Source organism: Cupressus sempervirens, chromosome 3 (genome assembly GCF_028749045.1).
Source record: "Cupressus sempervirens isolate cs-2001-9-10 chromosome 3, ASM2874904v1, whole genome shotgun sequence".
In the NCBI taxonomy this organism is placed as follows: Eukaryota; Viridiplantae; Streptophyta; class Pinopsida; order Cupressales; family Cupressaceae; genus Cupressus; species Cupressus sempervirens.
The window spans coordinates 1,078,472,086-1,078,494,447 of NC_143120.1; the positions used below are offsets into that span (position 1 = coordinate 1,078,472,086).

General features: G+C 33.9%; 1 pseudogene; it reads left to right on the top strand.

Moving 5' to 3' along the window:
• The first annotated feature begins 644 nt into the window (after nt 1-644).
• Nucleotides 645-22,362, top strand: part of LOC149570504 (chaperone protein ClpB1-like) — a 64,309-nt pseudogene continuing 42,591 nt past the window's right edge.

A 22,362-nucleotide genomic window follows, 5' to 3' on the forward strand; every position in this document is an offset into this window, starting at 1 on the left:
GATTGTATTCAGTAATTAGATAGTGCATATTTGATCTGGACTATTTCAAGTCAAAAAATTCTGAATAGATCCTCTATTAAAGTGTGAAGATATTAGAGATTGAATTCTGATAGTTTGGATAATTTGAATCCTAGCAATTTACTAAGCACCCATAATTTGTCAAAATTTGCAATGGATTCTGTAAAATCAATTTATTTTAGCAAAAAAATCTTGTCCAGGAAGGAAATTGCAGAGGCAAAATCTCTATCCAGAATGTCGTATACATATATTGTTATCACCATGAAGAAGGCCATATATACCTATATCAGTATTGGCATTTGCAGAAGCATAAGCTCTCTCAAGAAGCCTATATACCTATATAATTATTTCCTTCACCCTATAGCCTTAGAGAAATTCCCTAAAACCCAATATCATGAATCTAGAGAGATGTTCCAACAAAAAAAATGAAGCTATAGCAGCAAGTGTGGAGCTGGCTCGTACAATTGGCCATGCACAAGTTACAACAGTTCACCTGGCCATTGCCCTCATCGAGGATAAGCGTGGACTACCAAGATAGGTAATCTTGTCAAGTATCCCTAGTGGAGATGAAGCAGTGGAGTTAGTCAAGAGAGTTCTATATCACTACCTAGAATGTTTACCTGTTAATGGCTCTAGCTCTAGTGCACACGAAATCCCTCGAAGCACTATTGTTAAAAATTGTATCCGTAGCGCACAAAGCGCAAGGAAGAAAAATTGATGACCATATTTTGGTGGTGCACCACCTGGTTGTTGGTCTATTGTAGGACCTACAAATTATCGAATGCTTCAAGGAAGCAGGCGTGGACCTTGCGAATGTAAAATTTCAAGTGGAGAGGGAGGGGGACCCTAGGAATGTACCAGAGGACCTCACTTTGAATGTAAACAATTTCCCTTCCCTCAAGGCATATAGTCACAAAATTCTAAAAGACATAGCGAAGCTTGGTCCAGTGATCGGCAGAGATGAAGAAATAGAGCATATCATTAGAATTCTTTGCCAGAAGACAAAGAACAATCCCCTGCTAATTGGAGAGGACGGTGTTGGTAAGACATCAGTGGTAGAGGGTCTAGCCCAACGGATTGTGAGAGGGGATTTACCAAAGTAAGTTGTCTAGGTTGAGATTTAATTTCTAGATTAAATGTAGCTGTTCAGCTTATCTTTGCTACTAGGAACTGCTCATCTTTTTGTGGTTAGATTTGTTGAGGATAATGTTTTTTTGTAGGAAGATTTATATATATTATTTTTAAAACAAATTTTAATTTTTTTTTATAGAAAATATCCAATTTCAATAAGTAGTTGCTTCTTATTTCCAACCCTTTCTTTTTCCACAGTTTATTTTCATTTGTTATAAAATATATGTTTCATAAAAGTAGGAAAAGATTTTAAATTATCTTTTTAGCAATATTTTTGAAAACTAATTTAAATAGCCACATAAAGACATGCCATAAAAGTACAGACTTTTTCTTTCCCTTTTCTTAATATTTTTTATATAAAAGGTGACCCATAAATTGCAACTCTTGTAATTGATCTAGGAAGTAATTAACTTGCATTGGGAGAACTTTGAGATTGCTAAAGAATTATTCTGTATGTAATTTTTTTATAATTATATAAATAATTTAATTTTTATAATTTTAATTTGATTTAATTAATTCTTCATAATGCCCCCTCCCCCTATAGATTTTCATTTTAGTAACCAATCGTGAAACAATCATTTTGACATGCAATAGTTGAAAAGGCCATGACACACATTTTGGTGAAAGAGAGTAGTGGATGTATTGCAAAACGATGGCTGCTAGCCACCAATTGTTTGAAACTTTGCAACAACATGACAGAGATTTTGATAAGAAGGAATATATCCAATGGTTATACGATTGTATTCAGTAATTACATAGTGCATATTTGATCTAGACTATTTCAAGTGAAAAAATTCTGAATAGATCCTCTATTAAAGTGTGAAGATATTATAGAGTGAATTCTGACAGTTTGGATAATTTGAATCCTAGCAATTTACTAAGCACCCATAATTTGTCAAAATTTGCAATGGATTCTGTAAAATCAATTTATTTTAGCAAAAAAATCTTGTCCAGGAAGGAAATTGTAGAGGCAAAATCTCTGTCCAGAATGTCGTATACATATATTGTTATCACCATCAAGAAGGCCATATATACCTATATCAGCATTGGCATTTGCAGAAGCATAAGCTCTCTCAAGAAGCCTGTATACCTATATCATTATTTCCTTCACCCTATAGCCTTAGAGAAATTCCCTAAAACCCAATATCATGAATCTAGAGAGATGTTCCAACAAAAAAAATGAAGCTATAGCAGCAAGTGTGGAGCTGGCTCGTACAATTGGCCATGCACAAGTTACAACAGTTCACCTGGCCATTGCCCTCATCGAGGATAAGCATGGACTGCCAAGATAGGTAATCTTGTCAAGTATCCCTAGTGGAGATGAAGCAGTGGAGTTAGTCAAGAGAGTTCTATATCACTACCTAGAATGTTTACCTGTTAATGGCTCCAGCTCTAGTGCACACAAAATCCCTCGAAGCACTATTGTTAAAAATTGTATCCGTAGCACACAAAGCGCAAGGAAGAAAAATTGATGACCATATTTTGGTGGTGCACCACCTGGTTGTTGGTCTATTGCAGGACCTACAAATTATCGAATGCTTCAAGGAAGCAGGCGTGGACCTTGCGAATGTAAAATTTCAAGTGGAGAGGGAGGGGGACCCTAGGAATGTACCGGAGAACCTCACTTTGAATGTAAACAATTTCCTTTCCCTCAAGGCATATAGTGACGAACTTCTAGAAGACATAGCGAAGCTTGGTCCAGTGATCGACAGAGATGAAGAAATAGAGAATATCATTAGAATTCTTTGCCAGAAGACAAAGAACAATCCCCTGCTAATTGGAGAGGATGATGTTGGTAAGACATCAGTGGTAGAGGGTCTGGCCCAATGGATTGTGAGAGGGGATTTACCAAAGTAAGTTGTCTAGGTTGAGATTTAATTTCTAGATTAAATGTAGCTGTTCAGCTTATTTTTGCTACTAGGAACTGCTCATCTTTTTGTGGTTAGATTTGTTGAGGATAGTGTTTTTTTGTAGGAAGATTTATAGATATTATTTTTAAAACAATTTTTAATTTTTTTTTATAGAAAATATCCAATTTCAATAAGTAGTTGCTACTTATTTCCAACCCTTTCTTTTTCCACAGTTTATTTTCATTTGTTATAAAATATATGTTTCATAAAAGTAGGAAAGATTTTAAATTATCTTTTTAGCAATATTTTTGAAAACTAATTTAAATAGCCACATAAAGACATGACATAAAAGTACAGACTTTTTCTTTCCCTTTTCTTAATGTTTTTTATATAAAAGGTGACCCATAAATTGCAACTCTTGTAATTGATCTAGGAAGTAATTAACTTGCATTGGGAGAACTTTGAGATTGAGTGAATTTCTTTGGGATGTTGCAGTAATTTGATGTAGGTTAGATTGATAGCATTGGACATGAGAGTCTTAGTAGCTAGAGTGGGTTGAGTGGGTAACTTTGAGGACCATGTTAAGTCTGTATGTGAGGACTTAGAGAAAACTCAAGGAAGAGTAATATTGTTTATAGATAAATTGCACTTGGTTCTTGGATCCCGTGAGTTATTCTTGTTATTGTTGTTTTGCATTTTCTTCATGATTATAAAGTTAAAACTCATGATCAGAAGCTATCGCTATAACTGGTTGCCCAAGAGATTTGTGTTATGTTTAGTAGATGTTGATAATTTATTTACACAAATTCTTGCTCGTGATCAACTGAAGTGTGTCGGAGTAACTACATTTGATGAGTATAACAAATGTGTAGAGAAGAATTCTGAGTTCAGGCATCATTTCCAGTAGGTTGGCCAATTTATAACTTTTATTTTAGTGCTTCCTTTTCATTGTATGATCGTGGATAGCTTAAATATCACATACAAAATCTCATTTGAAGACTAAAAACGATAAAATAGTTAAAATAAACTTATTTTTTCCAAAAGTAATTGTGTCATGCCATGGCCATATGCCACTTTGTGAATAGTTTACCGTATTGACTGTTTCTTGTAGGTGTTCGTGGATGAACCCAGTGTACTTGATGCCATCAACATTTTGCACAGTTTGAGAGAAACGTACAAAGGGCACTATAGTGTGAGGATCATGGACAGTGCATTAGTGGTTGTTTCCCAATTATCTAGTTGTCATATAACTGGTAAGTTCACAAATATATGAGATTTGATCAGATAATTTTGTAAACTTATTGTCTTGATTTTAAATTCTTAGACTCTTGACGAGGCTTGAGAGGTTAATTTTACTTCAAGAAGAATGCATGCATTTTTTGTGCGCTTTCATGTAAAAGTGTTTCATTATTGTTCCCATGTTTGGATTCTGAGCAAGTCACCATCTTCCTGGCAAAGCAATTGATCTGCTTGATGTAGCATGCATAAATGTGAGACCGTGGTTAGATAGTACACAAAAAGAAATTCATAGTCTTGAAAAACAAATTACTCAACTGGAAGTTGAGCTGCATGCGCCCGAAAAGGAGAAAGATAAAGAAAGGAAGGCTAGGCTGGTGGAGGTTGGTACTGATATTTACGCTCCTTTTCTTTTTTCAATAGTTCAATTTTAATTCTATCTCGCTTGAGCATTATGTTTGCAATGAGGAAGGAAACCTTGTGTGGTTTGCAAGGGGGCTTTACATGGGATTTATTGGAACTTACTACTCACATTTTACCAATCATATAGGTTCAAAAAGAGATTATGAATTTGAGGGATGCGATCATCCCTCTCAAAATACAGTTGGAGAGTGGCAAAGAAAGAGGAAATGAGATCTGCCAATTAAGGCAACAGTGGGAAGAGTTGATGTCTACCTTGCAGGTGGCAGAAAGCCAGATGGATGTGGCGACAATCACTTATTTGAGATGCAAGGCACTTGAAGAGATAGATGCAACGATAGCTCATTGTGAAACAAATGTAGAGTTTGTCGGGCCACATCAAATTTTAAAGGTATGTGTAATCATGCAAGATTTTTACTACTTGTAATTGGTACTCATGGATATATTGCTCTATCATACAGGTGGTAAGTCATTGGACGAGTATTCGTATTAACAAGCTTATGCGAAATGATAAGGAACGGTTCCTGGGCTTGGCTGAATGCTTGCATGAAACAGTCGCTGGGCAAGAAGAAGCAGTCAAGGCAGTTGTCAATGCCTTGGTCAGATCAAAGAAAGGACATGGGAGAGCACATAAAACCACTGGATCCTTTCTATTCTTTGGACCCACTGGAGTCGACCAAACAGAGCTTGCAAAGGCTCTTGTAGAACAACTGTTTGATGACAAAAACCTGCTAGTACAGATTAACATGCATGAATACACGGAACAACATTCTGTTTCAAGGCTTATCGGTCCTCTGCCTGGGTATGTCATCTATCACTCCAATAGGTTTCTCTCATATTGCTCTTTTTCTAATTGATTTTCCCTTTTTTAGTTAATCAAAATAAGCATTATTTCAGCTATTTTTTAACCAATTACTGCCGATATATTAGCTATGAAGAGGGCAAAAAATTGATAGATAAAGTTAGAAGATGACCATACTGTGTTGTTCTATTTAGTGAAGTAGAGAAGGTGCACGTATTGGTACTGGATATCATTCTTTAGATGATTGCTAATGGTAGATTGACAGATGGACATTGTCGAACGGTTGACTTCTCTAGCACAGTCATTATAATGACAACCATCCTCTGATTAGAGAACTTGTTTGCAAGACCTGGACGCCAATTACAAGCTAGCCAGGTGAGACTGATGCAACAAGTATGTACAATTGAAGAGAACTTGCTTCTTATTCTTTCTTGTACCACTACCCAAAGTGATCTACTTATGCTGAAAGAAAAGATTTGGTGATAAATTATCTTTTAACTTCATTGCAACTGAGAAAGCACATCAGGCCACGGCTATTAGAAAGTCTTGATGAGATAGTTATTTTTAATCCTCAACAAACTAGGGAGCTGACGGAAGTTGTCAGATCCCATATGAAAGATGCAACTGAATTTCTTGCAAGGAGGGGAGTCACCTTGATAGCCTTTGATGCAGCTCTAGATCTTGTTCTCATCGAAGACTATGGTCCTGTATGTCTATTTTTGAGAATTATTTTTCCTCTTCATATAAATTTGTGTTACATGGTTCGATGCTTGTCCAAACTATTATTCAATAGGTGAAAACTAAAGCCTAGCTACTTTTATTGAGAGATTGAGTTTTGGGCCTTACATTAGAAGGGTCCTCATCCAAAAGTAGAGTTACATAAATACCTTAATCTAAGCTAGCTTAGCTTCCATTGACCTTCAATAAAATGTTGAGGATTGATAGTGAAAATTATACTACCGTTTATTAGTAGATGTAAGCATACCACACTACACAAATCCTGATAAACGCATTGACTTGCTTGCACAAAATTTAGACCATTAGTAATCTAGGACGTGCTAAAATAACTTAAATGAAGTAATCTAAAAATATATCAAAACTCCTTTTTTATTATGCCTACAAGTAATCGAATAATAGTAAAATTTTACCTAGAATCCATTGCTGCTGCGACTATTTACTTCTTTAGCTCCTCTGTTATTGGATTATGGAAATTCATAAAAGTTTCTAATTTTGCTGCAACTTCCAAAAAGTTTGATAGAAGTGAAAATAGGCTTACCTGAGTAGCTGGGGTGACATGCATAGGTGACGTTGATATTCGATTTAATTATTTATGGAAGGAGGTGGAATTTTTTGTTTTGATTATTGATGAACTACATTTGGTTTTTCGTGTTGATGAGTGACATTTCTAATTTTTATTTGTTTGATTCATATCTTTATGTTTAAATCTGAGTGGTTGTTAATATAATTGGTTGACTTCAAATTGACAAAGGGGTATGTTTATTTAAACTAAATTGATGTTATAAGGGTTAAATAGATGTTGCTAGTTTATTTAAAGTAATGTTGGTTGAATCATAGTGGTTTTGCAAGGGAGTTTTCTATGAAATACATAAGGAGATTGGTGATTTGATGGAGAAGATGATCCCTTTAAAAATGAAATTCTTGAAAGAAAAGTGCATGAAATTAGTTAGCAAACTGAAGGATTGATCCATAGTCTGTAGGGTGTGGCAATAATTAGCAAGATGGAGTAGAATAGCTATCCAAGCGATGATTCAAGACTTATCCATGCTCCACTTGGGTATATCTAGTGTAATATCAAGTTGTAGTAGATGGTAGATGTTGGTGCAACAAAATTTCAATTTATGTGTTTTGGTAAGTCAAGTTTAATAGAGAAAAAAATATAAGGTAGGTCATAGCTAAATAATTTTAGTGATGAAGGCATGAATAACTTTAAAGATTTGCAAATTTGTTTTTAAAAAAAAGCTCACTTGACTTCCTATGTCATAAGGGAGTGATAGCCTCTACACATCTGGAATTTGCTAACCAAATTATCACACGTTATGCCATGCTATAGAGGGAAAAGTTTAAATGGAGATAATGTAGTCTATAATCTCAGCAACATTAGAGCACCCTTACCTTCAGAATTATTTACTAAGTTTCACAGAGTTCATAGTTTAGATGATATTTCATTTGATTGAAATTAAGTACACTTTCTACATTGTCTTATTCTAGATGGGTATCAAAGGCAAGAAAAAGAATTCATTAATTCAATTGATCAACTAGAAACATTTTGAGCTATAGGATTCTCTAAGTTTTATAAATTACGACACTCATGTGATAAAATTAGAGAATAAGTAATACATAAATTTCTTTTGAAATTTGAGTAGTATGTTTTCGTATATTTTCAGTGAATGGTTTTCTGATTAGTATTTGATATTTTAATGTGCTCATTTTTTTATTTGTGTGAGATGGATGTTCAATAAGAAGTCTACACTCTAAAAGTATAGTAGATGAATAATTGTTTTTCTAAGATGGGTTGAATTGATATAGATTCTAAGAACGAATGGAATTGATATAGAGCATTCATCTTTTCTTGTTTTTGTCTAAAGAGTTATTCTGTATGTAATTTTTTTATAATTATATAAATAATTTAACTTTTAGACTTTTTAATTTGATTTAATTAATTCTTCATAATGCCCCCTCCCCTTATAGATTTTCATTTCAGTAACCAATTGTGAAACAATCATTTTGACATGCAATAGTTGAAAGGGCCGTGACACACATTTTGGTGAAAGAGAGTAGTGGATGTATTGCAAAATGATGGCTGCTAGCCACTAGTTGTTTGAAACTATGCAATGACATGATAGAGATTACGATAAGAAGGAATATATCCAATGGTTATACGACTCTATTCATTAATTACATAGTGTGATGCACGATACGCATTTGATAGTAATTCCATAAATGACTAAGTATTATTTGAAATAGTGCATATTTGATCTGGACTATTTCAAGTGAAAAAATTCCGCATAGATCCTCTATAAAAGTGTGAAATTATTAGAGAGTGAATTCTGATAGTTTGGATAATTTGAATCCTGGTAATTTACTAAGCACCCATAATTTGTCAGAATTTGAAATGGATTTTGTAAAATCAATTTATTTTAGCAAAAAAATCTTGTCTAGGAAGGAAATTGCAGAGGCAAAATCTTTGTCCAGAATGTTGTATACATATATTACTATCACCGTCAAGAAGGCCATATATACCTATATCGGTATTGGTGTTTGTAGAACCAGAAGCTCTCTCAAGAAGCCTATATACCTATATCATTATTTCTTTCACCCTGTAGCCTTAGAGAAATTCTCTAAAACCCAATATCATGAATCTAGAAAGATGTTCCAACAAAACAAACGAAGCTATAGCAGCAAGTGTGGAGTTGGCTCGTACAATTGGCCATGCACAAGTTACAATAGTTCACCTGGCCATTGCCCTTAGCAAGGATAAGCGTGGACTACTAAGACAGGTAATCTTGTCAAGTACTCTTGGTGGAGACGAAGTAGTCGAGTCGGTCAAGAGAGTTCTATATCACTACCTACAATGTTTACCTATTAATTGCTCCGGCTCCACTACACATGAAATCCCTCGAAGCACTATTGTTACAAATTGTATCCGAAGTGTACAAAGCATGAGGAAGAAAAATGATGACCATATTTTTATAGTGCACCACCTGGTTGTTGGTCTATTACAAGACCTACAAATTATCGGGTGCTTCAAGGAAGTAGGTGTGGACCCTGCGAATGTAAAATTTAAAGTGAAGAGGGAGGGGGACCCTATGAATATACCAGAGGACCTCTTTTCAAATGTAAACAATTTTTCTGCCCTCAAGGCATATTGTCGTGACCTTCTAGAGGACACAGGGAAGCTTGGTCCAGTGATCGGTAGAGATGATGAAATAGAGCATATCATTAAAATTCTTTGTTGGGAGACGAAGAACAATCCCCTGCTGATTGGAGAGGATGGTGTTGGTAAGACATCAGTGGTAGATGGGCTGGCCCAATGAATTGTGAGAGGGGACTTGCCAAAGTAAGTTGTCCAGGTTGAGATTTAACTTCTAGATTAAATGTAGTTGTTTAGCTTATTTTTGCTACTAGGAACTGCTCACCTTTTTGTGGTTAGATTTGTTGAGGATAATGTTTGTTTGTAGGAAGATTTATAAATATTCTTTTAAAAATAATTTTTAATTTTTTTTATAGAAAAGATCCAATTTCAATAAGTAGTTGCTGCTTATTTCCAACCCTTTCCTTTTCCACAGTTTATTTTCATTTGTTATAAATTATATGTTTCATAAAAGTAGGAAAAGATTTTAAATTGTCTTTTTGTCGATATTTTTGAAAACTGATTTAAATAGCCACATAAAGACATGACATAAAAGTACGGACTATGACATAAAAGTAAAAACCTTTTCTTTCCTTTTTCTTAATGTTTGATGTATAAAAGGTAACCCATAAATTGCAACTCTTTTAATTTATTTAGGAAGTAATGAACTTGCATTTTGAGAACTTTGAGATTGATGGAATTTCTTTGGGATGTTGCAATAATTTGATGGAGGTTAGATTGATAGCGTTGGACATGGGAGCCTTAGTAGCTAGAGTGGGTTGCATGGGTAACTTTGAGGATAGTGTTAAGTCTGCATGTGAGGACTTAGAGAAAACTCAAGGAAGAATAATATTGTTTATAGATAAATTACACTTGTTTCTTAGATCTTGTGAGTTATTCTTGGTATTGTTGTTTTGCATTTTCTTTGTGATTAAAAAGTTAAAACTCATGATCAAAAGCTATCACTATAACTAGTTGACCAAGAGATTTGTTTTATGTTCAGTAGATGCTGATAATTTATTTTCACAAATGCTTGCTCGCGGTCAACTGAAGTGCATCGAAGTAACTACATTTGATGACTATAACAAATGTGTAAAGAAGAATTATGAGTTCAGGCATCATTTCCAGTAGGTTGGCCAATTTATAACTTCTGTTTTAGTGCTTCCTTTTAATTGTAAGATCATGGATAGCTTAAATATCACATACAAAATCTCATTTGAAGACTAAAAATGTTAAAATAGTTAAAATAGGCTTATTTTTTGTGAACATAATTGTGTTGTGTCATTGCCATATGCCACTTTGTGAATAGTTTACCTTATTGGCTGTTTCTTCTAGGTGTTTGTGGCTGAACTCAGTGTGCCTGACGCCATCAACATTTTTTACAATTTTAGAGAAATGTACGAAGGGCACTATAGTGTGAGGATCATGGACAGCGCATTAGAGGTTGTTGCCCAATTATCCAGTTGTCATATAACTAGTGAGTTCATAATTATATGAGATTTGATCAGATAATCTTGTAAACTTATTGTCTTGATTTTAAATTCTTAGACTCTTGATGAGGCTTGAGACCTTAATTTTACTTCGAGTAGAATGCATGCATGATTTGTGCACTTTCATGTAAAAGTGTTTCATTATTGTTTCCATGTTTGGATTCTGAGTAGGTCACCATCTTCTTGGCAAAGCAATTGATCTGCTTGATGGAGCATGCATAAATGTGAGAGCGCAGTTAGATAGTGCACAAAAATAAATTTGTAGTCTTGAAAAACAAATTACTCAACTAGAAGTGAAGCTGCATGCACCCGAAAAGGAGAAAGATAAAGCACGGCAGGCTAGGCTGGTGGAGGTTGGTACTGATATTTATGCTCCTTTTCTTTTTTTTAATAGTTCAATTTTAATTCTATGTCACTTGAGAATTATGTTTGTAATGAGGAAGGAAACCTTATGTTTTTCGCAAGGGGGCTTTCCATGGGATTTATGGGAACTTACTACTCACATTTTACCAATTGTAAAGGTTTGAAAAGAGATTAAAAATTTGAGGGATGTGATTATCCCTCTCAAAATATAGTTGGAGAGTGCCAAAGAAAGATGCAATGAGATCCATCAGTTAAGGAAACAGAAGGAAGAGTTGATGTCTACCCTGGAAGTGGTAGAAAGCCAGATGGATGTGGTGACAATCATCGATTTGAGATACAGGGCACTTGAAGAGATAGATGTGGCAATAGCTCCTTGTGAAACAAATGCAAATTTTTTCGGGCCACATCAAATTGCAAAGGTACGTGTAATCATGCGAGAGTTTTACTACTTGTAATTGGTACTCATGTATATATTGTTGTTTCATATAGGTGGTAAGTCATTGGATGGGTATTCCTATTAACAGGCTTATGCGAACTAATAAGGAATGGCTCCTGGGCTTGGCTGAATGATTGCATGAAACAGTCATTGGGCAAGGCAAAGTGGTCAAGGCAGTTGCGGATGCCTTGGTCACATCAAAGACATGACTTGGGAGAGTGCATAAAACTACTGGATCCTTTCTATTCTTTTGACCCACTGGAGTTGGCCAAACAAAGCTTGCAAAGGCTCTTGCGGAACAACTATTTGTTGACAAAATGCTACTAGTGTAGATTGACATGTCTAAATACATGGAACAAAATTCTATTTCTAGGCTTATTGGTGCTCTGCCTAGGTATGTCGTCTATCACTGCAATAGGTTTCTCTCAGATTGTTCTTTTTCCAATTGATTTTTCCTTTTTTAGGTAGTCAAAATAAGCATTATTTCAGCTGAGTTTTAACCAATTACTACTGAAATATTAGCTATGAAGAGGGCATAAAATTGACATATACAATTAGAAGACGACCGTACTATGTTGTTCTATTTAGTGAAGTAGAGAAGGTGCACGTATCTGTACTGGACATCATTCTTCAGATGCTTGCTAATGGTAGATTGACAGATAGACATGGTTGAACGGTTGACTTCTCCAGCACAGTCATTATAATGACAACCATCCTCGGATTAGAGAACTTGTTTGCAAGACCTGGATGCAGATTACAAGTTGGCCAGGCGAGACTGATGCAACAAATATGTACAATTAAAGAGAAGTTGCTTCTTATTAATTCTTGTACCTCTACCTGAAGTGATCTGCTTATGCTTAAAGAAAAGATTTGGTGATAAATTATCTTTTAACTTCATTGCAAGTGAGAAAGCACATTAGGACACAACTATTAGAAAGTCTTGATGAGATAGTTATTTTTAATCCTCTTCAAACTAAGGAGCTGACGAAAGTTGTCAGATCCCATATGAAAGATGCAACTGAACTACTTGGAAGGAGGGGATTCACGTTGATACTCTCCGATGCAGCTCTAGATCTTGTTGTCGCTGAAGATTGTGGTCCTGTATGTCTATTTTTGAGGGTTATTTTTCCTCTTCATATAAATTTGTGTTACATGGTTTGATGCTTGTCCAAACTATTATTCAATAGGTGAAAAATGAAGCCTAGCTACTTTTATTCAGAGATTGATTTTTTGGCCTTACATTAGAAGGGTCCTCATCCAAAAGTAGCGTCACATAAATACCTTAATCTAAGCTAGCTTAGCTTCCATTGACCTTCAATAAAATGTTGAGGATCGATAATGAAAATTATACTACCGTTTATTAGTAGATGTAAGCGTACCACACCACACAAATCTCGATAAATGCATTGACTTGCTTGCACAAAATTTAGACCATCAGTAATGTAGGACATGCTAAAATAGCTTAAACAAAGTAATCTAAAAATATATAATAACTCCTTTTTTATTATGCCTACAAGTAATCAAAAAATAGGAAAAGTCACCTTTCATTGACACCAAGGACCTAGTTTACATCATGGCTTCTTGGCTATTATAGAATGTAAGCTAGTTTTCTTCCAAATTTTCAAAGTTAGAAATTACCAAACATTCCAGAGAACGTGTATCAAATGATAATTGTTGGAAATTTCTTCCAAGATTTATATTCTAAATATGATTATAATATATTTCATTCGAGCATGTGCATCAGCGTTGAGTTGTTATTGGAGTAGTGGCTAGTTATCCCAACTAGCTGAAGTGGTTACCTTTGTAGGAAAAGTTAAATGAATTTAGTATATACCATTTATAAGTTCCTGGTCTCTTATATATAAAATTCAAGCACTGCAATATTACATTTGTGCAATGACTACTCTCAAGATTTAGTTTTTGGCTGACAAAACCTCTGATTTGGCTTTTGTAGGTTCATGGTTCTAGACCCCTAAGTCACTAGGTCGAAAGGAAAATTGTTAGCCCGTTGTCACAAATGCTCCTAACAGGAGAAATTGATGAAAAGTCCATAGTATTTATTGATGCACTGCCTAGGAGTCAAGTTTATCTTATCGTGTTGAGCACTGGAGGACTGGAAAATCGAGTCACTTCATAGAAATTAGGACCCGAATAATGGAGAAAAAGAGAACTAAATAAGTCAAAGAGGACATGTCCATTGAAGAAAATGTATAATTTTTCAAGGATGACCTAGACCTGGTACATTGTATGATTCAGTACATACTTTAATAGTGGGGAATATATCAAACTGGACAGTCGATTAAAAAATCCATCTCTCTGTGTTGAAACTCTTTATTCCCTTATGAAACAAAAATATTGCCTTAGTCAAACTCAAAGGAGAAGGATTAATTGTTGACAACTGATACTCAAGTCACAGTTCCACCATCGTAACTACAGTTCTCCACCGGTTTACATGCACCCCCAAACTTTTCATGCATAATTTTGTAATTTGGATATTTGATATTGTTAAAGTTTGATATATGTCAAGAAGAGTCAATTTATGATCAATGTGTTTGACAAAGTCTTTTGAAGGTTGTAAACTCGAAAAAAAAGTAAAAATGTATTATTTCAACAAGCTGCGGAATTGAGAGTGGAGAAGTTTGTACTATGTAATCAAATTTAGAGATAAATAAAAATATTTTGTTTTTGTATAACATATTTGATAGATTGAGAAATCACCTAGCTATCTTTTCTATTAACAAAGAAAGGATCAAGAGAATTAATTGATTCATCTTGAGTGGGCACTTGCTGGAATGATAGGACATATTGTCGTGTTCCTTATGCATGCTATTCTGGTGCTTGGGCATAGCCAAAAATTATGTTGACTAATATTATTCTGTAGTATGATTCTCAATATTCCTTTCCTACTCTATCTAACAATACTTATGTTTTTAAATGTACAAAAGACAAAGAGTACAAAAACTTTACACACAAACAATGATTTTTTGTCCAATTGCTTTCAAATACATATTACCTCTATCATGAGCTCTTACACAATGGCTGCCACACTTTCTTTTGCAGCATAATAAACTCAATAAACTAAGATCACTATAATATAGAGATGATAACTCCTAAAAATAGCCAACTATTTTTGTTTACATCTCATACTTTCAACATGCATCTCATAATCATAACATAATTGTCTATTTTATATTTCATACATTATTTAATGCATTATCTAATTTCAATCAACTAATTGAGAATCAATGTATGTAATTTTTTTTTATATGGATCGTTTGCTTTGTTTCAATTCTAACACTAAACTGGGATTTGACAATGGAACTGAGTCTCGACCAACAGTTCCCTACGTATCCCCCCTTGATGTCAAAACTCATAGTTTGGTCTCAAGGCACTTAGCCTAACTGCCAAATGACAAACAAAATCACTGCATGATCTTTTTATCTTGTCAACATCGTAATAGCATCAAATTTTGCATAAATGATGGATTTGGGAGTGAGGCATCAGTTCTCTAGATACCCCCCTTGATGTCAAAACTCATAGTTTGATCTCCATGTAGTGAAACTGGTCCATGCAACTCACAATACAACCTTTTATCACTAAAGTCTTATAAACTCACATGGTACTTCTAATAGAAGTCAACCATCTCTTTATCAATTTCTCTCTTTCCTTGTTACTAGAGTATTATAGACTCACATAGAAATTCTAGTAGAAGTCAAATATCTATTCTCACTTGCTTTCTTTCATGAGGGATCATAAGGCTTAGTCTTCACCTCCTTTCTCTTATATAGAGAAGATGCATGACACTTCCATGTGCTAATCAAAACAAGTAGCCATCAACCAATTCACTCAAATATTTGAACCTTGATATGTCACTATCACTTTTGACATGCAAACTTGGAGGTTTGTACAAACTTCTCAACATCCTTGTCACCCTTTGCCAATAGGATCCATCGATCCATCCATAATCAATCTTCATACAATTTTTCATAGATTGTCCATCACAATCTCTATTCCAACATGACTTTCCATTATGAATCTTCAACCCACAAATGTTACAAGGGTGAAGATCCCAACATGTATCTTCTTTATGTCCTTCCCTTCTACAATGGGAACATGAAATGCATCCTTTACTTTGAATTGTTTTATTTAAACCTTTTGTACTACAAGTGTCACATCCATTACAAGCACCATTACATCTCTATCTTTTACCAAATCTTAGGTCTTCATACATTGGCCTTCAAATGGGTTGAATGGGCTCCTTCATGCCTTGCTCATGCTTTCCAAATCTACTTCCTTTGACTCCCATTTTATTCATAATCGTCAAATTTTTATTATTCTTAAAACTCCCATTGTTATGAACATACTAATTTCTGTATACACCTATAAAATATTTATTACCTTCATCTTCAACATCTTTCTCTAAAGAAACTTTGTCTATATATATATTGTTAGGGTCCATTGGCCTTAGGTATTAAGTTTGAATGTCTAAAGCCTTCTCAGGCAGCATAAAATTACCTATTTAAGAAAGACCCAAACATTGTCTAGAATAGCTTTGGGTGGTATTTCACAACCTAGTTTGGAGCCTATAGATCAGGAGCTGACATTTCTGAAAAGTGGCTATAATAGCCAATCGAAGCGATGGTTTGAGAGTTATGGCCTTCCAAAGTTGGGCTGCCCAAAATTTCTAAAATAAATGTCAAAGATATACTTGGCTGACTCTATGTGTATTGTTAGGGTCTATTGGTGTTAGGTATTAGGAATGAATGTCTAGAACCTTCTCAGGCAACATAAAATTGTCTATTTAAGAAATTCTTGAACAATGTCTAGAACAACTTTGGGTGGTCGTTCACAACTTAATCTCACAGATTACTATAATGAAGGCCCCAATATGGGGTAGCATATTGTACATGTGAATTTTGTAACTATACATTTACGAAAATAATAAGAAGTCCATTTTTTTTCTCACATTTTCTATTGTTTCTATGTTTATGGTAGTAAGGGGAGCATCCTTCAAGAGTTTGTCATTGATGACAACATAGTATGGTTTCTATGAAGACTTATGAAGTAGAAAATATATATTGTGGTCATACAAACAACTTTTTGATGGTTCAGTCACACGAAGTTAAGGACGTGTTCTAAACTGTGTCCTGATGACGAGGTCAAATGTGCATAATGTAAGTCCAAGAGATATGAAAGATATACATGATTTAAAGAGAACAATGCAAAACTAGAGTACCTAAGAAATAATTTTTGATGATTGTATTATATATTCTAACAAAGATATAATCCTAAGATGCAAAGTTAGAAAGTGATAGATGACAGTCACATGATGATGTCAGAGAGTGCACAAATCTTGAAGTCATATGTGTGAGAAGTTGTATAGACTATAAGTCAAAATTACTATTGTGATTGTGAATTAATTAATTATCTTATTGTGGTCCTATTATAATTAACTAGGAAAGCCTCAAGGATGACTCAAGAAATATTTTGAAAGACTTGGTATAAAGGAAAGTGTTTTCCTTTATTGTAAAGTGTATGAGTATGTGAAGTGTTCAAGGAAGTGCAAACAATAGTAGAGTATTTGGTAAGTATGTGTAAGAAATCCAAGGGATTATTGGATGTAAATTTGTGATCTGGTATCAGCATCAGAAGGAGAAGAAATCTGGTTAACAAGATAGAGAAAAATGAAGGAGTGGTACAGTTCAATTCTATTATTCAGCAAGGAATAATACATAGATATTTGGAAAGTGGGTTCATTGGTCTTTCCCTTGAATTTGTTTGGACAGTGGGTCCATGTGCCTTCTATAACACCTAAATAGGTTCACACAACTCCTAATAGGGTTGAAATCTTCAAACATTTATTCAAGTTCTCCTAATAGGAACTAATAAGTACTAAATATTTTCTTAGACTCTTAATAGGGTCCATCCTCTAACAAGTAATATTTATATTAGTACATCATCTTGTGGCTACCATCCCCAATAGGGTTTTCCTTCTAATCAAGGGTTTCCCTAGTTAACATATCTAGTTTTATTGTGCATGATTATCGTATTGTAATTTTTTATTATATTTTGCATATGATTAAGATATAATAAGGTCAATAATTGTGATAATAGTTGGATAGTTGATTCACCCCACCTCTTAGTTATATTGGTAGACTATATATTATAGCAATTGGTATCAGAGCATCAGTCCTTGAAGAAAATACTTAATATCTTTGGGAGATCAATGATGACTCATTTCAAAAAGGATAGTTCTAAGTTTGATGGAGTCAACTATGATAGTTTGAAAGAGAAGATGAAGACTTGTCTACTATGAATGGGTCCAGGTTATTGGATTTTGACAAAAGGTAACAAGGAAAGTGTGAAAGAAGAGAAGCTTGAAGAATGCAATGAAGTAGAGAGAGATCTATTCTTGTGTAATATGTGACCAAGAGAAACCTTACTATCATCTCTTCCTAAAAATGAATACAGTTAGGTAAAATCTTTAGCAACATCTCATCAAATTTTGAAAGCATTAGAATCTACTTTTGAAGAAGATAAACATACAAAAAGGATAAGATTGTAGAATTGGATTTTTTTTTTCAAGATGCAAAAATGATGGAAGATGAATGTATAAGAAGCTATGTTGGTAGGATATCTAAGATTATTACATGAACCAAATCATATGGTGGAACCAAGGAAGAATATGAGGTTCTATGGATCACCTTGAAAACTTTGACACTACCATTCAAAAAAGTAACACAGATGATTTGACTAGTAATACCCTATACTGCGAAATCTTCCAGGAATTTTTTTTTGAAAAGATTGGAAGTAGCAGAAGCTAGTTTGAGATAGTCTAGAGAATCAACAAGAGTTGAGAGAGCTTTCAGTGTCTTAAGTGTTCGTCCATGTCTATATAGAAGTGCAAGCACTCATGGAGATTTTGCTAGTAGTAATAGAACCCGATCTGATGAAGATAGGAAAATTGAAGAAGGTATAGCTCTTCTTGTAAGAAGACAACTCGATGGTAAGGATATCTTTAAATGTTGAAATTATAATGAAATTGGTCATATGCATCTAAATCTCCTATAAGAGAGAATATGTATAAGAGAAAGTTTAATCCTAGAAGACCTACAAATTATTTGTATGCAAATAAAGATCAGGATTTTGATGAAAGAGTTCAAAGTGAAAGTGATGACGAGTTAGCATTTGTAACCATAAAAGAAGATGATCTTGATAAAGAAAATAGAGAAGAAAAGACTCTAGTTTCCCCAGTTGAAAATAAATCAAATTCGATAATAGAGAGTGGATGTTGACATCACATGACTAGTGATATGAGAAACTTTGTTCAATTCAGGAATCATGATGCAAGTAGTGTTAGAATTGGTAACAATGCAACGTGTCACATTACAGGGACAGGATCTATTACTCTTGATCAAAAAACTAATGTTCATTGATGATGTTCACTTTGTTGATGGTTTAAATCATAACTTATTGAGTATTGGATAGTTGGTTGATAAGGGTTATCAATTGAAATTCACATAAAATACCTACATTATAAAAAGATAAAAATGGTAAGCTAGTTGGAATAGGTACAAGATCCAGAGCTAATGTATTTCAATTGAATCCCACTGAGATGACATGTTTGGTTACTAAAGTGGATAAGATTTGGTTATAGAATAGGAATTTTTTACATATAAACTTTGATAACATTATAAAGGTTAGTAGAACGTTTGCAGTTAGATATTTTCCTAAGTTAATGAAGCCTACTAATATTGTTTTCAAAGAATGTATCATGGCTAAGTAGAAGAAGGTATCATTTCCCAACAAGAAATTTACTACTATAGAGAAGCTAGAGATTGTTCATACATATTTGAGTGGCCCTAAGGAGAGAAGAGGATTCTATGGAGAAAGGTATGTTAACATGAATGCTAAGGATATTCATTTAGGGGAATATCCTAAGCACTGGAGAGTATTGACATGTTGTATTCATGACTGCTTTTGTCACAGATGTCAACATATTAGTAAGTCTATGAAGATCAATAGAGTAGCAGACATAGATCTTAGTTGTATGGATAATATTTTGATTGTCTAGTGATGCGTGTTCATGGAAATGTTCCTCACTATGTCCTAATGACATGGTTCAATGCACAACAAGAAATTCTAAGATGTATATAAGTTGTACTTGATTTATAGAGTAGTAAAAAGAAAAAGCACCTAACAAGCAAGTATTGATGTTTGTATTATATCTTCTAATAGAGATATAATCTATTGATTCATAGTCATCTAGTGACTTATGACATTCTAGTGATGATGTTAGCAGATATTCAAGCCCTAATATCACATGTGTGAGACAATGCATAGACTGTGAGTCGATAGTGTTATTTTAATTGTAAATTAGTTAATTCTCTTATTATAATTAACTGGGAAAGGCTCAAGGTTGATTCAAGGAATTAGTTTGAAGATAAGGTATAAGGGAGAGATGTTTTCCTTGTTTGTGAGAAGTATCAATTATGGTAATCATTGTATCAAATGTGAAGTGTGAAAAGGAGTAGATTGTTTACTGAATGCATGTAAACATTCCAAGAGATTATTGAATGTGAATTATGTGATCTAGTTACAAGATTATATGGAGTAGAAGTCCAGTTGATAGGATAGAGAAAGATGATGGAGAAGTACTATTCATTTCTATTATTCTATAAGGAATAATATACAAATCATTTGGACAGTGGTTTCATTGGCCTTGCACCCGAAGTTATTTAGGTGGTGGGACTAGTTGTCTTCTACAACTCCTAATAGGATAGATATAACTCCTAATAGGGTTAGAATCTCCCAATAGGGATTCGAAGTCTCCTAATAGGGATTTAAATGTATTAAATGTTGTTATAGACTCCTACCAAGGTCCATCCTCTAAAAAAGAATATTTATATTAGTACATGATCTTGTGATACCATCCCCACCAAGGTTTTTGTAACACCCCAACAAGGAACCCAAAAGAAATTAACCAAAATTTCACTAAGTTCGTCAAACAATTTTTATTTTATTTCTAAATATAAAAATTAAAAAATAGGTGAAGTATAGCATCTAAGCAATCACTCACATACATACAACCATCAAAATAGATTACCTCTCTTAAGGGTCCCATGACATTAAATTACATTTATATAAGTTTTATTAATACTAAGTCCAATACACAAAAATCCCACATCATAGGATAACTACAATTATGAATCCTATTAAATATACAATTATATAAGATGCCACTTGGCAAGAATCAAAATGTATAAGCATTCACTATACAAATCATAAGGTGTGAAAAGTTGAAAGAATATACATCATAAATAAAATACATCATCTCATAAGATCTCTAATAATTAAATATAATATAATAAATTATAACCATCCAATAGAGATATAAGATCAAAAAGGAAGGAAATACAATACATGGAACTCCAATAATTACATCCAACTATCAAATCTCAATGGTATAAGAAAAATGCACTACCAGCCAACCTCGTGTAACCTAAATGGCCCACTCCCACTGTGTTAAGGAGATAGTCTCAAGTCCCACACATATATCAATTCCAAAAGTCAAATCTTACATCTAGGTCAATGAAAAAGTGAAAACAATATATCTCAAAGGTACCAAGACATAAATGACATCTAAACCCAAAGGTGACAAAGACACGTAGGAAATCTACTATGTAAGTGGGCAAGTGTCATTGCATGAGCCAACTCTAAGGTTACCCTAGTAGCCACTCTAGACTCTAACCCCCTAGTGTCTTTATCTGGTACTAGTATCCTCTCATATATACAACGCATACTAATGAAGAAAGGTCAAAACCAAACATCCTCTCTCTCCCCTCCTATATTGTACTAGCACTCGAGGCATGGGCGAGGAAAAGCAATGACTCTTATTAATTCATTTTACTCTCATTTAATGAAATTTTATCAGTTATTAAAACACCTTTTAATGGGTTACCTAGGTAACCACTTGTTGGTAAATAGTTTTTCTTCCTTGATATATTGGTTTATAATACCTAATGGCTTATGGAAAATAAAGAAGTTAACAATAGAATGGGTCAGTGTTGTACTCTATCAAAGACCCTTGAATTGAAAGGTACAAATCTCTTATGAGTTGAAGATATGCAATGAATTTGTCTTTCAGGTTTTGGAGGTATGCTCTTAACCAGAGAGTAGAAGATACAAAAACCAAGTTGATCAACTCTTTAAAAAACCTAGGTAAATAAGAGGGATTAACTCACAAAATACCATCTATTACAACCTAGAGGCAAGAAAGGAAACATGCAAAACTAACTAACTATGACAATAGAAAGAAAGGAAAAGATAGTGAAATAAGTAATTCCCTAATTACATAGTTAGCTGATGTTTTAACAATACCTAGATTGTCTATCCCTCATCTACTGCACACACTAATTTTTGGCTTCCTTATGTGATGAACTAAACTAGACATACAAACTATGACAAAAAACATAGAGAAAATAAGACATACTTATGGTGAAGAGAATAAGATATAAAATCTATTGAATGAAAGAAATAAAACAAAGTTCTCTCACATTCATTCAAATTTCAATGTTAACACATTCATTCCATATACTCCATTCTAAACTAAATGAACAACAAAACTAAAAATGAACTCAGAGTCACACACAATAATCCCAGCTATAGGGATTTTACCAAAGAAAATTTTAACTTCATCAAAGATTAAATTTATAGGACTTCTCAAAATGGCTAGTTACATTGGA